General features: G+C 31.0%; 2 long non-coding RNA genes across 4 annotated transcripts; both read right to left on the bottom strand.

The window, feature by feature from the left end:
* Positions 1-2,559: 2,559 nt before the first annotated feature.
* Positions 2,560-3,465, bottom strand: LOC141703178 (uncharacterized). The gene is made up of 3 exons (XR_012567384.1): positions 3,326-3,465; positions 3,013-3,099; positions 2,560-2,793 (listed from the first exon to the last, which is right to left on the bottom strand). It is a non-coding gene; the product is annotated as an uncharacterized LOC141703178 (long non-coding RNA).
* A 777-nt stretch (positions 3,466-4,242) lies between these two features.
* On the bottom strand, positions 4,243-11,436 carry LOC141703177 (uncharacterized). Of its 3 annotated transcripts, XR_012567382.1 has the most exons (7): positions 11,285-11,436; positions 11,018-11,190; positions 9,982-10,056; positions 8,659-8,794; positions 6,881-6,967; positions 4,690-4,869; positions 4,243-4,420 (listed from the first exon to the last, which is right to left on the bottom strand). It is a non-coding gene; the product is annotated as an uncharacterized LOC141703177 (long non-coding RNA). The 3 variants fall into 3 exon arrangements; XR_012567381.1 differs by lacking the exons at positions 11,018-11,190; positions 11,285-11,436 and having other exon boundaries at positions 9,982-10,159; XR_012567383.1 differs by lacking the exons at positions 4,690-4,869; positions 11,018-11,190; positions 11,285-11,436 and having other exon boundaries at positions 9,982-10,152.
* Between the last annotated feature and the right edge of the window lie 1,161 nt (positions 11,437-12,597).

Raw genomic sequence — 12,597 nt, 5'->3', positions numbered from 1 at the left:
ACAAAACCTTATCAACAAAAGGTTTACCAAGGAGTATTTTTCGTGTGCCAAGAAACTTTGATTCAAACATAGAGTGAAACTTATCTAGAATCCCAAAATTTAATTTGACCCTCTTTAAAGCACGACCAACTCCAATATCTGATTTTTCCATACCTGACTATCATCTCTACTATCAACAATGACTGGATTAGCCTCCGTAAATCAGAAAGTTCTTCATCTCAAAGTCGTCTAGATTTCAAAAGAGGTTGTGAATCATCATCAGTGAAATGACCTGCTTGACCCTTAGCGTGTACTTCAATTTATTCCTCATGATCAATCGACCGGTGATGGTAGCTATAGCTAAGAGAGAGTATTTGTTAAAAAGGAGTGTGAAGACCTTATATATAATTGAGGGGCAAGTATATAAGTAATTGAAGAGTTGTATCTGAAATACCTCTCTAATACTTCTTTTAATGACTAAAAGGGCAGTATTTTTAGGAATAAAATTAAAAGAACTAATCCCCTTATATAAATCATGATAAAATAAAAAAATTAACAAAATCAAATATCAGGTCAAACACTTAACCTCTCAATATATAAGAGCACATAAAAATTTTAAAATTCAAATAAAGTATGAATTTATTAAACAAATCTTGAAACTATGCACAACACGAAACAAGATATTAAACATTTAATTCACATAACGGGTAGATCACATGTCATAAGAATTTAAAATTATAAACATAATGTACATCGTATGCAAACTAAACCAATAAATTGAAAAATTTAAGAGTGAGCTGATAATACCTGATACCAGCTTGTAAGCTTGCTTATTGAACATTACACATTCCCAATTCTCTTCTGAGTGTGCAGAAACGCTTTTCAACTAGAGGTTTTGTGAAAATATCAGCAATTTGAGCATCAGTAACCAAAAAATATCAGCTTAACTATCACTTTCGCCACATTGTCTCTCAAGAAATGATGTCTAACATCGATATGCTTGGTTCCCGAGTTATTCACTAAATTCTCAGAAATATTGATAGTACTTGTATTGTCACAGTAAATAGGAGTTTGACCATAAAAAATTCCAAAATCCTTAAGTTGTTATCTCATCCAAAGTATTTGTTACCAATAACTCACAGCTGCTAAATATTTCCCTCAACATATGTTTGCTCCTTGCTTAACCAAGAAACCAAACTTTGTCCTAAGCACCAACACCACTGGTACTCTTTCTATATGATTGACTACTTGCATAATCTGCATCTCTACACCCAACAAGGTCAAATGCATTTGTGATATGATAGAATAAACCAAGAGTAATAGTTCCACTCAAATATTTGAAAATTCTCTTAACAACGTTCAAATGAGACTCTTTAGGCTTAGATGGAAATCTTGCACAAACACAAAAACTATACATAATATTAGGTCTATAGGCTGTAAGATATAATAAGTTTCCAATCATATCTCTATAAGTCCGAATATCAACATCTTTACCATGTACATCGGTTGTCAGCTTGCTGACTACACTCATTGGTGTTGATTTCAACTTGACATTATTATAACCAAACTTTTGAGTAAGTTCTTGATGTACTTTTATTGATGTATATATATGCCTTCAGGAGTTTGCTTGTTTATAAGACCTAAAAATAATTGAGCTCTCCCATTTTGCTCTTATCAAATTCACTATCCTAACACTTAGAAAACCATTCGCACAAAGAATCAGTAATAGCACCAAATATAATATCATCATTATATATTTGCACAACGAAAATATCTTTAACTTTAAACATATTAAATAAAGTTGGATTAATAGTACCTCGAATGAAACCATTCTTAATTAAAAATCACTTAACTTTTCATACCAAGAACGAGGTGCTTGCCTTAATCTATATAAAGCTTTCCTCAACTTGAACACATAACACTACAAGAAATCTGGCCATTTACGACGGTTTTTTTGAACTGAAATCGTCGTAATTGAGCCATTTCAGACTGAGAAAAATCGTCGTTTTTGGTCGAGTAGTAAATTCGCTTTTTCGTCACAAGATAAAATTACTTCGCAAGTTAGGGAGTAGGGGCCCACATATTCAATAAAATAATAAATCAACTTACGACGGAATTTATTATAATAAAATACCAAAATACGATGAACAATAACGTCATAAGTTATGTACTTACGACGGAAGAATGCGTCGTAAGTTAGAAATTTCCGATAGAAGAAGCGACATATTTTAGAAGATGGGGCCTACAAGGTGGGAAAATGAAAATTCAAAAAAAAATATTTTTAAATATGAAAATGGATACATTACGATGAAATATATGGAGAACAACCGTCGTAAGTTCATTTTACCAGACTAATTACGACGAAATGTTTGAAAAACAACCGTCGTAAGTTTGTTTTTCCAAAATAACCAAAAACTAAATTTTCAGTATCCGGCCATTTTCGGCTTCCAATTTAAATTCTTAACCTGCCAAAATCTTATACAATCGCAAACTCAAAACAAACTCTAAACCTCGCAATCAAGTCACAATATATAATTACATTAGTTATACCGTAAATACGTACTAATTCACAATCAAAAGTAGAAAGCAAATTAAAATTCAGTTTACAAACACCCACAAACCAAATTCAGTTTACAAGCACAACTTGGTTATCTTACAAATCAGGTTTCCTGATTGACACAGTAGATATAACTAATTAAAATAAAATTACTGTAGTTAATGGAGGGAGTAACGATCAACATCTTTATCTTCATCTTCATCATTGTTGCTTCGGAAGTCATTGCCATTCAATAGTGCGTTGTCAATTCTAGTACCCTGCATTAAAAAATATATAATATCTGTAAAGTGCAATTAACTTGATACCAAATAACAGAAACTTTTACCAAATTGTAGTATTTGCATGACATGAGTAACTGTAAAGCCACATATATACAAAAAAAATTGCTTAAAATAATAAATCTTATTAGAACATAGGTTGATCAGGAGTTGTTCAATGTAGCTATTAAAACAATGATAAATGGATTTAAAACAAACCATCTTAGCTCGGCCTTTGGTAGTCTGAAATTGTTGCTATGCATTCTGCCTCTTGAAAGCATGTATCTTCTTATATTTATCGGCTTTCTATCGACAATAAAACACTTTATCAATAAAATATTAAGCGAAAATTGTGCAGGACTTAAGTAAAGCACGGCAATGAAAGTAAAAGAAAAGAGGGGAACTTCAGTGTTAATAGACAAAAATATGGGCAACAGCTGCCTAGGTGAACAAGACCCCTTCAACTTGACATAGCAGTTCCAACAATGTACCATGAGTGATACATAAGCATGAAACGGAGCACTATGAATACCTCAGTTATCATTTGAGCTTGCTTAGCTAGTCCTCACTAAAAGAATAATGATTTGCTCCAAAAGCTTCACATATTTTTAGGATTTTATTCTTTGCTTTTCTTCGGAGACGAAGACTACAAATATATTTTTCTCAACCTGTATGATATATCACCATTAGGAAATCAATATTATCATATACGACTCGTATGTATATAAAAAACGATGCAAACAATAACAATTATAGGTAAAAATAACTGAATAGGTAATGAAATGACTACATATACGTTACACAATTTCTCTACGAAATAAACTTTTCAGTTTTCACTACATCATCTCAAGTGAATATAATCAACCAAATCCAGAGGTATCAACAATTTTCCCAGAGACAGGATCAATGACTGGGTGCCCGACAACAACCTGCTTCAAGTACCACTAGTACAAACTTGGCTTTTAGTGTCGGTTAAAATAGGTCAAAGGTGTCGATTATTAGGCGTAGTATATGTAGGCGACACTATAAGTATAGGCTTTAGGCGATGGTTAATTAGACAATGTTAAAAGTTAGTCTGTGACGGTTTAATAACTGACACAAAAAGGCATATAACCGACACCTATGGATGTACAACAGCGTCGGTCGTCTTGAACCGCCGACACATATAGTCTTTTTATTAGCGTCGGTTGATAAAAATGCCGACACCTATAATATTTATTTATAACGGCACTCCTCCAATAATCGACGGCTAAAGCTGTTTAATTAAAAAAATATATTTTCCCATTTTATTGATATTGTTTTCAACCTACTTCACATATATACACATCCATCAAATAAAAATATAACAAACATCAATGGAAAACACGCAAAAGTAAAATTATGAAATATCATCATAAAATAAATTAAAATAAATTTAAATAAATTTGTGATATCTTGTTTATCCTTGGAATAAAAAGTACATTAATATCTACGAGTATTACATTTTACAGACAGACTGTTTTAATTCAAAATGAAGCTAATGAAACAGGAAATAGCAGCTTTCAATTGTGAGTTGTGACTTCATTCGGAATAGCAACCTGCAACCTTGTAAGGCATGCTATCAGAGGTCTAAGCTGATACCACAAGCCTACAGTAGGAAGGAGACTCGTTATCTTATGATGCAAATAAGAGGATAGAAATGTAACAAAAATGAGAACAAAATTTGTTAAATCAAATAGAAAATCATTGATAATAAAATTCTTTACATGGTAAAAGCAACCTAAAACAAATTCCATACACTGAAGTATCAAACCATACTGATGATGCAAAAAATTAGAAAGATTTACGTCAAACGAGAGAGTAGCAAAGTAGCATATATGAAAAAGTAAACAAGTATTTAAGTGATAATGACCTCACCTTTGACTGTACCTATCCCAGCCTGTGAGAAATTCACAGTTACTTCTATTGAGATCACAGGATAATTACTAACAACCAATGTTGTGGCTATCTAAGATCCAATTGACCCTCCTCCAAGAATGGAAACCTTCTTTATACTTCTTGGTATAGTATCAGTCCACGATAAGACATTCTTGGAATCTGTCAACATAAGTGGATTTCATAAATATAGAACTGAGTTTACATACCCCTATAAATCAGAAATGAAGAAACATGATTAAGTTCATACAGCCAGATTTCAAAAGAAATACATGAATACAAAATACATCGAATCGACTCATTAAGAACTTAATGAATACTTTCTACACTCTCTAACTTTTAATTAAATTGTTTTCCCAAGATTGCAACCTTCAATGTGTGCTATGAGTATTACAGTCTATTAGTTTTAGTAAAATTCCTAAAGACTACACTGGAAGCTTATAGGACGGAAAAACATCTCTAGCACAAAAATGTGATGTGCAACTATATGGACATCTCACTATTTTGATTTAGAAAGATTGATTCCGTAACCATTTTAGTAGTACTAAGTTGAGAAAAATATTTAATAATGTATATAAAAAAAACAAAAGCAAAGAATTGCATACCAATATCATTTCAAGAGATTTCAACGCGCTAACCATGCATGGGAGTATTTGCGTCCTTGAAAAGATTAATGATCATTAAATAGTCAAGTTGGCATGGTAAGGAAGATACATCTAATTGGTACTTCCAAAAATATTTAACAGAAGTGGTTGAACTCTCTGTTCAGATTAAAGTTACTTTTCTTAACCCTTATCATCATAATTTAGAACCTATACACGTGGTAGCAACTATAAAAAAATACCTCCAAATCCAGGAATAATGCCAATCTGCAGCTCAGGGTTGCCTAGTTGTGCATAAGATGTAGACATATGTGCATGACAACTCTAGGAAGTGAGAGAGTGAAAGAAATGAACACAAGAAATTCTTTAGAGACTGTAGACACAATCCGCACAGCCATATTGGTTAAGAAGATATTTCTCTAAATTTAATTAATTACGGAAATACAAGGTGCAAAAACATAAGGAATTCCTGTGCCTAGCTTCAAGGGCATTTGTGGCGGCAATCATTTTCACCAGAATAGGGTCTCTCCTCGAAAGAAACTAAATGAGATAGAGAAGAACAGAAATTTATAAGAAATTATATGGCTTCAATAACAATGGATGGATATTACTAGTCACCAATATTGCGTATCAATTTTATCATTGATCTATCATAGTTATGCTTTGAAGCAACTACCACAAAATATTTGCTCAAATAAAGTTTGGATTTATTTATCTTCATTCTAATACAAGGTTAAAAATTTAAATCTATTAATCATGCTCAATAATGTTACTAGATAGTTTCAGATAAAAGCATGTTAGGACACAAAGCGAGACAAGAAAAACACTGACATTAATTCAAAATCCTGACAAACAATCTATAGTAGCAGAACATTAGACGAATAGAACATTAATTTTGAGAGTCAATAAATATGAATTAATCACTTTGATTAGCCAGGGATAGAAAACAAAAGTGATTTACAGCTTTACTCATTGATTGTGCTATTTTCATATCTATTAGTTACCTAAACAAAAAGGTAAAGAGAAGCCCAAAGCAGTAATATAAACTTCACTTTCTCTCTATTTAAAATAATTAAGTAGATGAGAGTACAAAGCAGAAGATTTTGGTTATATAGTGTCCTGTAACATGTGTTTTATATAATATTAGTCACGTAGCTCAGTGTAGATGCAGTGTCTGTAAAACAAATTCCTAAATATCAGAGGTGAGAATTGCAGAGAATTACAAAGAATTGAATCACGGGACCAGAGATGAGAAACATATAATAGACTACAGGGGGAAAATGTGGAGAGTTGAGGGCTCAGAATTCAAATTCTAGGAATAAAATAGAGATAGATTAGTTGAACTGGTCCATTACATACATGTCATTTATGTCAATTACATTGTAACTTGAGGTTTTTTAGTACAAACAAAGAAAAAACTAAGAATTCTTAGTTGGTAAATACATTCAATAGAAAGATTGTCAAATCAATTTCAATAAAAACCCCAAAATTAAAACCTAAAAAATTATCATTTCTAATTTAATATAAATAAATTGAGTAGAGTGCTCAATTCGATTTGAATGAAAACTCACAAATTGATTTGCTACGAAGATCCAAAAGCCCAAGTCGATTTGCTAAGATAAGACCCAGCAACTAAGCCAAGCAGTTCCATGGATTTTCTGCATTAGAGAAAATAAAAAAAAAATTAAATAGCTCTTCTGCCTTTTGTAGAATAGATCGATCTGAAAGATTATGTAGAAGAGATTGAAGGGATCCGAGAACCATTGTCATAGATGGGAGATGACCAAAGGGGGAGGAAGTTGCTCGTGAACAGGTGGAGAGAGATACAATATCAATTACACTTGCACGCTAATCGACGTTTTTTAGCTTGAGCTTTGTAACGTGGGTTAAGCACATAATAGGTACGCAAGTATAAATAATTAAAAAGTGAATAATGATAAGATATATATAGGGGTATTTCATTAGAATTTAGTTTATTATTTTATAATAAGTGATAAAAAAAGTAATGCTAAAAAATTTAAAATATAATTGAATCGTTAAATTGATCAAGTAATAAACGAAATTTACGTGTAACATATTTTTATGTAAACATCTATAATATGGTTTATGAAGAGTTAAGTTCTATATTTAATATTTATATAATGTTTAGGACTTTTTAAAAAAAAATCAAGTTGAAAAAGATTTTTGAAAAAATAATATCAATTTTTAAAAAATTTACAAATATATATATACTTTTTAATTTTTTGCAAAATTATGATTTTACAAATATTTTTTTTCAAAAAAATGACTTTTTTGCAACTTGATGCAATTATATGTAATCTCCACGGGTTTTTGCGTTTGACTAGATTGCCAAAAAACTCGATAGAACTATTTGCATATTTGGTTGATTTTCGTTGCATAGTATTTTTATAAATATTTTCAAAAAACAGTAAAATTGTAAAAAAAAATCGTATTTTTGGTAATTTCTCTAATTTTTAATCTACTTACAAAAGTTCAACTTTTTCAAATTAAGAAAAAAAATAAAATTTGTGCAAGAAACATTTTTTTCATGTTTGTTTCAACATTTAAAAAATTATAATTGTGAAATATAATTCTAAATTTATAAGAAATAAACATACTTTCCTATATTTATTGTCAAAATTATAAAATCTACTACAAATTATTTATTATAAGATAAAAATATTTAAATAAAATAATGTGATGATCATTTTTTTAGGGACTTAAGATGACTTTGAAAATGAAATAAAAAAAATACGAAAACTTAATAAATTTATTTTAACCAAATATTGAAAAAGATAGGTTTTTACCGATTTTTAGTAAATCCAAAATTTCATTATTAATTTTAGAAGAAGTATGTCAGGAGGAGAGAAGATTGTGTTAGCAACCGGCCCAGTTCACCTTTGTTGGCGACATAGGGAACCAACGCTTATGAAATTTTTTTGGAATCACTGTTTCAATCAGCCGACGCTTATCTTAATTTTAGGCGTTGGCTGTTTATAAACCGACACATTTGTATATTTTAAACATCGGTTATTCATAGCAACGGACGCAATAAATCTACTCATGGGCACAATAGCGTCGCCTAAACTAGCAACCAACACTTAAATGTGTATAAGCGATGGTTTTCTCTAAAACCGACGCAAAAGGTGTGAAATATTAAGTGAAAATTGTGCAGGACTTAAGTAAAGCACGACAATGAAAGTAAAAGAAAAGAGGGGAACTTCATTGTTAATAGACAGAAATATGGGCAACAACTGCCTAGGTGAACAAGACCCCTTCAACTTGACATAGCAGTTCCAACAATGTACAATGAATGAAACATAAGCATGAAATGGAGCACTATGAATACCTCAGTTATCATTTGAGCTTGCTTAGCTAGTCCTCACTAAAAGAATAATGATTTGCTCCAAAAGCTTCACATATTTTTAGGATTTTATTCTTTGCTTTTCCTCGGAGACGAAGACCGCAAATATATTTTTCTCAACCTGTATGATACTTCACTGTCAGGAAGTCAATATTATCATATACGACTCGTATGTATATAAAAAATAATGCAAGCAATAACAATTATACGTAAAAACAACTGAATAGGTAATGAAAGGACTACATATACGTTACCCAATTTCTCTACGAAATAAACTTTTCAGTTTTCACTACTTCATCTCAAGTGAATATAATCAACCAAATCCAGAGGTATTAACCTTTTCCCCACAAACAGGATCAATGACTGGGTGCCCGACAACAGCCTGCTTCAAGTACACATTACCCCGGTAGCACGAAATAAAATCCTTTTAAATGACATAGATTTCGCTTTAGGGACAAGACCGCTTATAAAAGCCAATTTACTTTTTGCAGAGTACGATATATGATGCGAGGTATGATAGAAAATGGGGCAAGACAAGGTGTAAGAGAAAGTGTTGAGCAACATGCTACTTTGTTGGCTCAAAATGTACCCCTAGTTGATCCTATGGACATTGCTTCCGACAAGGAACAAGTTTTAGCATCACTACAGGTGGAGCCACAGCCGGACTCTGGAAATTGGGTATCTAGTATTTTGCTAATTTTACGACAACATCTACCATTTTTATGGGGTTTTATCTGCTTTTGCACCTCTGCTTAACCATATCTAACACAGTTCAAGGGCTTGAATTTGTTAGGTTGGACTTGCCAGATTCTGTTGGGGAAGTTATTGCATGTTTTATATTAGTTCTTCAAGGTCAACAGGTGCTGGCACTTGTATCACGTTTTATGCATGCCAGGGTTAAGAGAGGTATTTATCTAAAGTATGTATGTTCTTCAAGTCAATTTTATAATTAATTTGAAGTAAAATGTTTACTCTCCTGCTAAGAACCAGGTGATTTAGTAAGTACAGTCTCTTATATATTTAACTGTGGTATGATACTGATAATTTGAGTTTGGTACTGCCAACATGCTATACATATCTAGATTTTACGTTTCTAACCTAAATTAAATCAAGAGATACATATTTTTGTACTTTCTACATTCTTATTGATTCCTACTGCTTCTCATCCAATCCAACTAGATAATATTTATTTGTATTTATTGTGTTGTTACATCAATCTTTTTCTATTAACTTATCTCATCATTTCATAATTAAAAACATAGGCAGTGAGCATGGACTTAAAGCACAGGGGGAAGGGTGGTTACTAACCGTTGCCTTGCTTGAAGGGAACAACTTGGCCACTTTTGAGTCAACTGGGTTCTCTGATGTTTATGTAGTGTTTAGCTGCAATGGTAGGACTAAAATCAGCTCAATCAAGTTCCATAAATCTGATCCTCTGTGGAACGGTATGTTTCTGGTTTATGTATTCAACAATTGGCATGTTACTCTGGTGTTACATCGAATTGCTACAGGGGAAAAGAAAATGTCTCAAGCATGGAATTTAATATCCTATTCCTTGACTAGTTTAACATTATTAGCCTTGTTATCTGATTAAAATTCTGGCGTGAACTTTTCAAAAATATTTGAATTTGATGCAATGGATGAACCCCCACATCAAAACCAGAACTTTACTGCTAGCGTTAAATTCCGATCTAAAAACCAGCAAATGGCTAATAAACCATACTCTACGCAACAATATAACTTCACTGCTAGACAATTAGAATTAGCACAATTACATGTACATATATACACATAGAGATAGAGAAATATGGCATATTAAAACCCATATTCAATTTGCTTCAGCAACTATTCCGATCTAATAAGAGCAAATTTCTACTCTTAGCAAACTCTCCTCAATAACAACAATTAAATTTTAAAATACAGATCAATTCTATTTAGGACTCATACTTTGATATTAAACTTGTGATTAAAATCAGCACCACTGCATTTATATTAAACTTGCTATTTCATAGATTGCTTTATCTTATAGGAGTAACATTTAGTATGCTCCCATCATCGATTACTCGGTCCAAAACTTGAAATTATTGATACTACCACACTTTCCACTTCTACCTGTTAGTCATATAGAAGCAAAGCAAGCTACCTGTTCTACGCGTTATACAATACAACACACTTTCCACTTCATCGATCTAGTTGTTATTTTGTCGTCATTGATACTAGCACACTTTCCACTTATATCAAGCCATATAAATTAGACAAAAATACACTTAAATACCATTATTTCATAAAGTTAAAAATCCAGAAATAACAAAAATAAAAAATATTTTTTGTGTGTGTAAAATACCATTGTCATGGATCTCAAAATCTTGAGATCTCAAGTCAAAACTAAAATCCATTTCTTCATCTTCTTGAGGCCTTCCTTGTTTTCTCAACTTCTCAACTCCCATCAACAAACTCCTCAACTTCCCAGGAGACAATCCCCCTCCTCCACTTTCCTCAAAATCAACTAAAGAGGACCTGAAACGAAAGAGAGAACATAAAAAGTCGAGTTTAAGTAGAGAAACTTTGATTTGAACCCTAATTGAAATCTAGAACCCCAATTTGAAGAAACCTTAATTAAAGCTTTCAAATTTCACACACAACCGTGTCGAGAGATTCTGAAATCAATTAATTTGACACTCCGTGACTAGATCTATACTTCAAGTAACGAGAGGGAGAGAATAAGATTTAGGAGAGAGAGGAAGAGAGAGAGGGAGTTGGAAGAGCGAGAGAGACAAAGAGGGGTTAATCAAAAACAGGATTAAGTGAAAAAATAAATAGGCGGCCGGTGAAAAAATGAAATAATGAGCGCGATTTAAAATTTACCTGTATTTTAAAATTTATATAAATATATTAAACAAAATATCTTAAATAATATTTAAATATCTAACTCATTTATCTATAAGATTTTATTTATTTAAAAATGTATTTATCACTTTTATATTATTTATTTATTTAGGAATCAAAGTAATACTTAATTTTTTCTTTTACATTAAAATTACAACATATTATTAATTTAGTAAAACAAAATATTACTTAAAAAAAATAAAATATTGACATCTATATGGTTAGATACTCAAAAAACAAAAGATGTATATATTTTAGTGATTCGACTAAAACTACTTACCACTGTCAAGTTCTCTATCAATATTTTGGTTTTTAAAAATATTTATAAATGATCCAACCGTACGGATGTCAAGAACTGTGTATATTGGTGATATGACAAAAGTTTCAGAAAAAAATTAATTTATTTCATTTGCTATTTTAACAATCAACCAATGATTTAACTAGTGCTACTTATCCGTGTTTAGTCCAATGTTGATATTTCAATTTTTTAAAAAATATTTATGAATGATCCAGCCGTACAGATGTAAATATATATATATATATATATATATATATATATATATATATATATATATATATATTAGTTATATAACCAAAATTTCATATCAAAATAATTTTATTTGGTTTGCCATTTTAACAGTAAAGCATGAGTTTGACTAGTACAGCTAACTGGTGTTTAATCCTGAATGTGTGTTTCTATTATTTTAAAAATATTTTTCAATGATCGAACCGTATGGATGTCAATAGATATATATATATTAGTGATATAACCAAAATTTAATATCAAAATAATTTTATTTGGTTTGACTTTTGAACAGTGAAGCATGAGTTTGACTAGTTTAGCTAACTAGTGTTGAATCTTGAATTAGTGTTTCGATTATTTTAAAAATATTTTTCTATGATCGAACCATATGGATGTCAATAGATATATATATTAGTGATATAACCAAAATTTTATATCAAAATAATTTTATTTGGTTTGACATTTTAACAGTCAATCATCAGTTTGACTAGTACAACTAACTAGTGTTAAATCTT

This window comes from Apium graveolens, unplaced genomic scaffold, assembly GCF_009905375.1.
Source record: "Apium graveolens cultivar Ventura unplaced genomic scaffold, ASM990537v1 ctg6309, whole genome shotgun sequence".
In the NCBI taxonomy this organism is placed as follows: domain Eukaryota; kingdom Viridiplantae; phylum Streptophyta; class Magnoliopsida; order Apiales; family Apiaceae; genus Apium; species Apium graveolens.
This window is presented reverse-complemented; position numbering and strand designations above follow the sequence as displayed.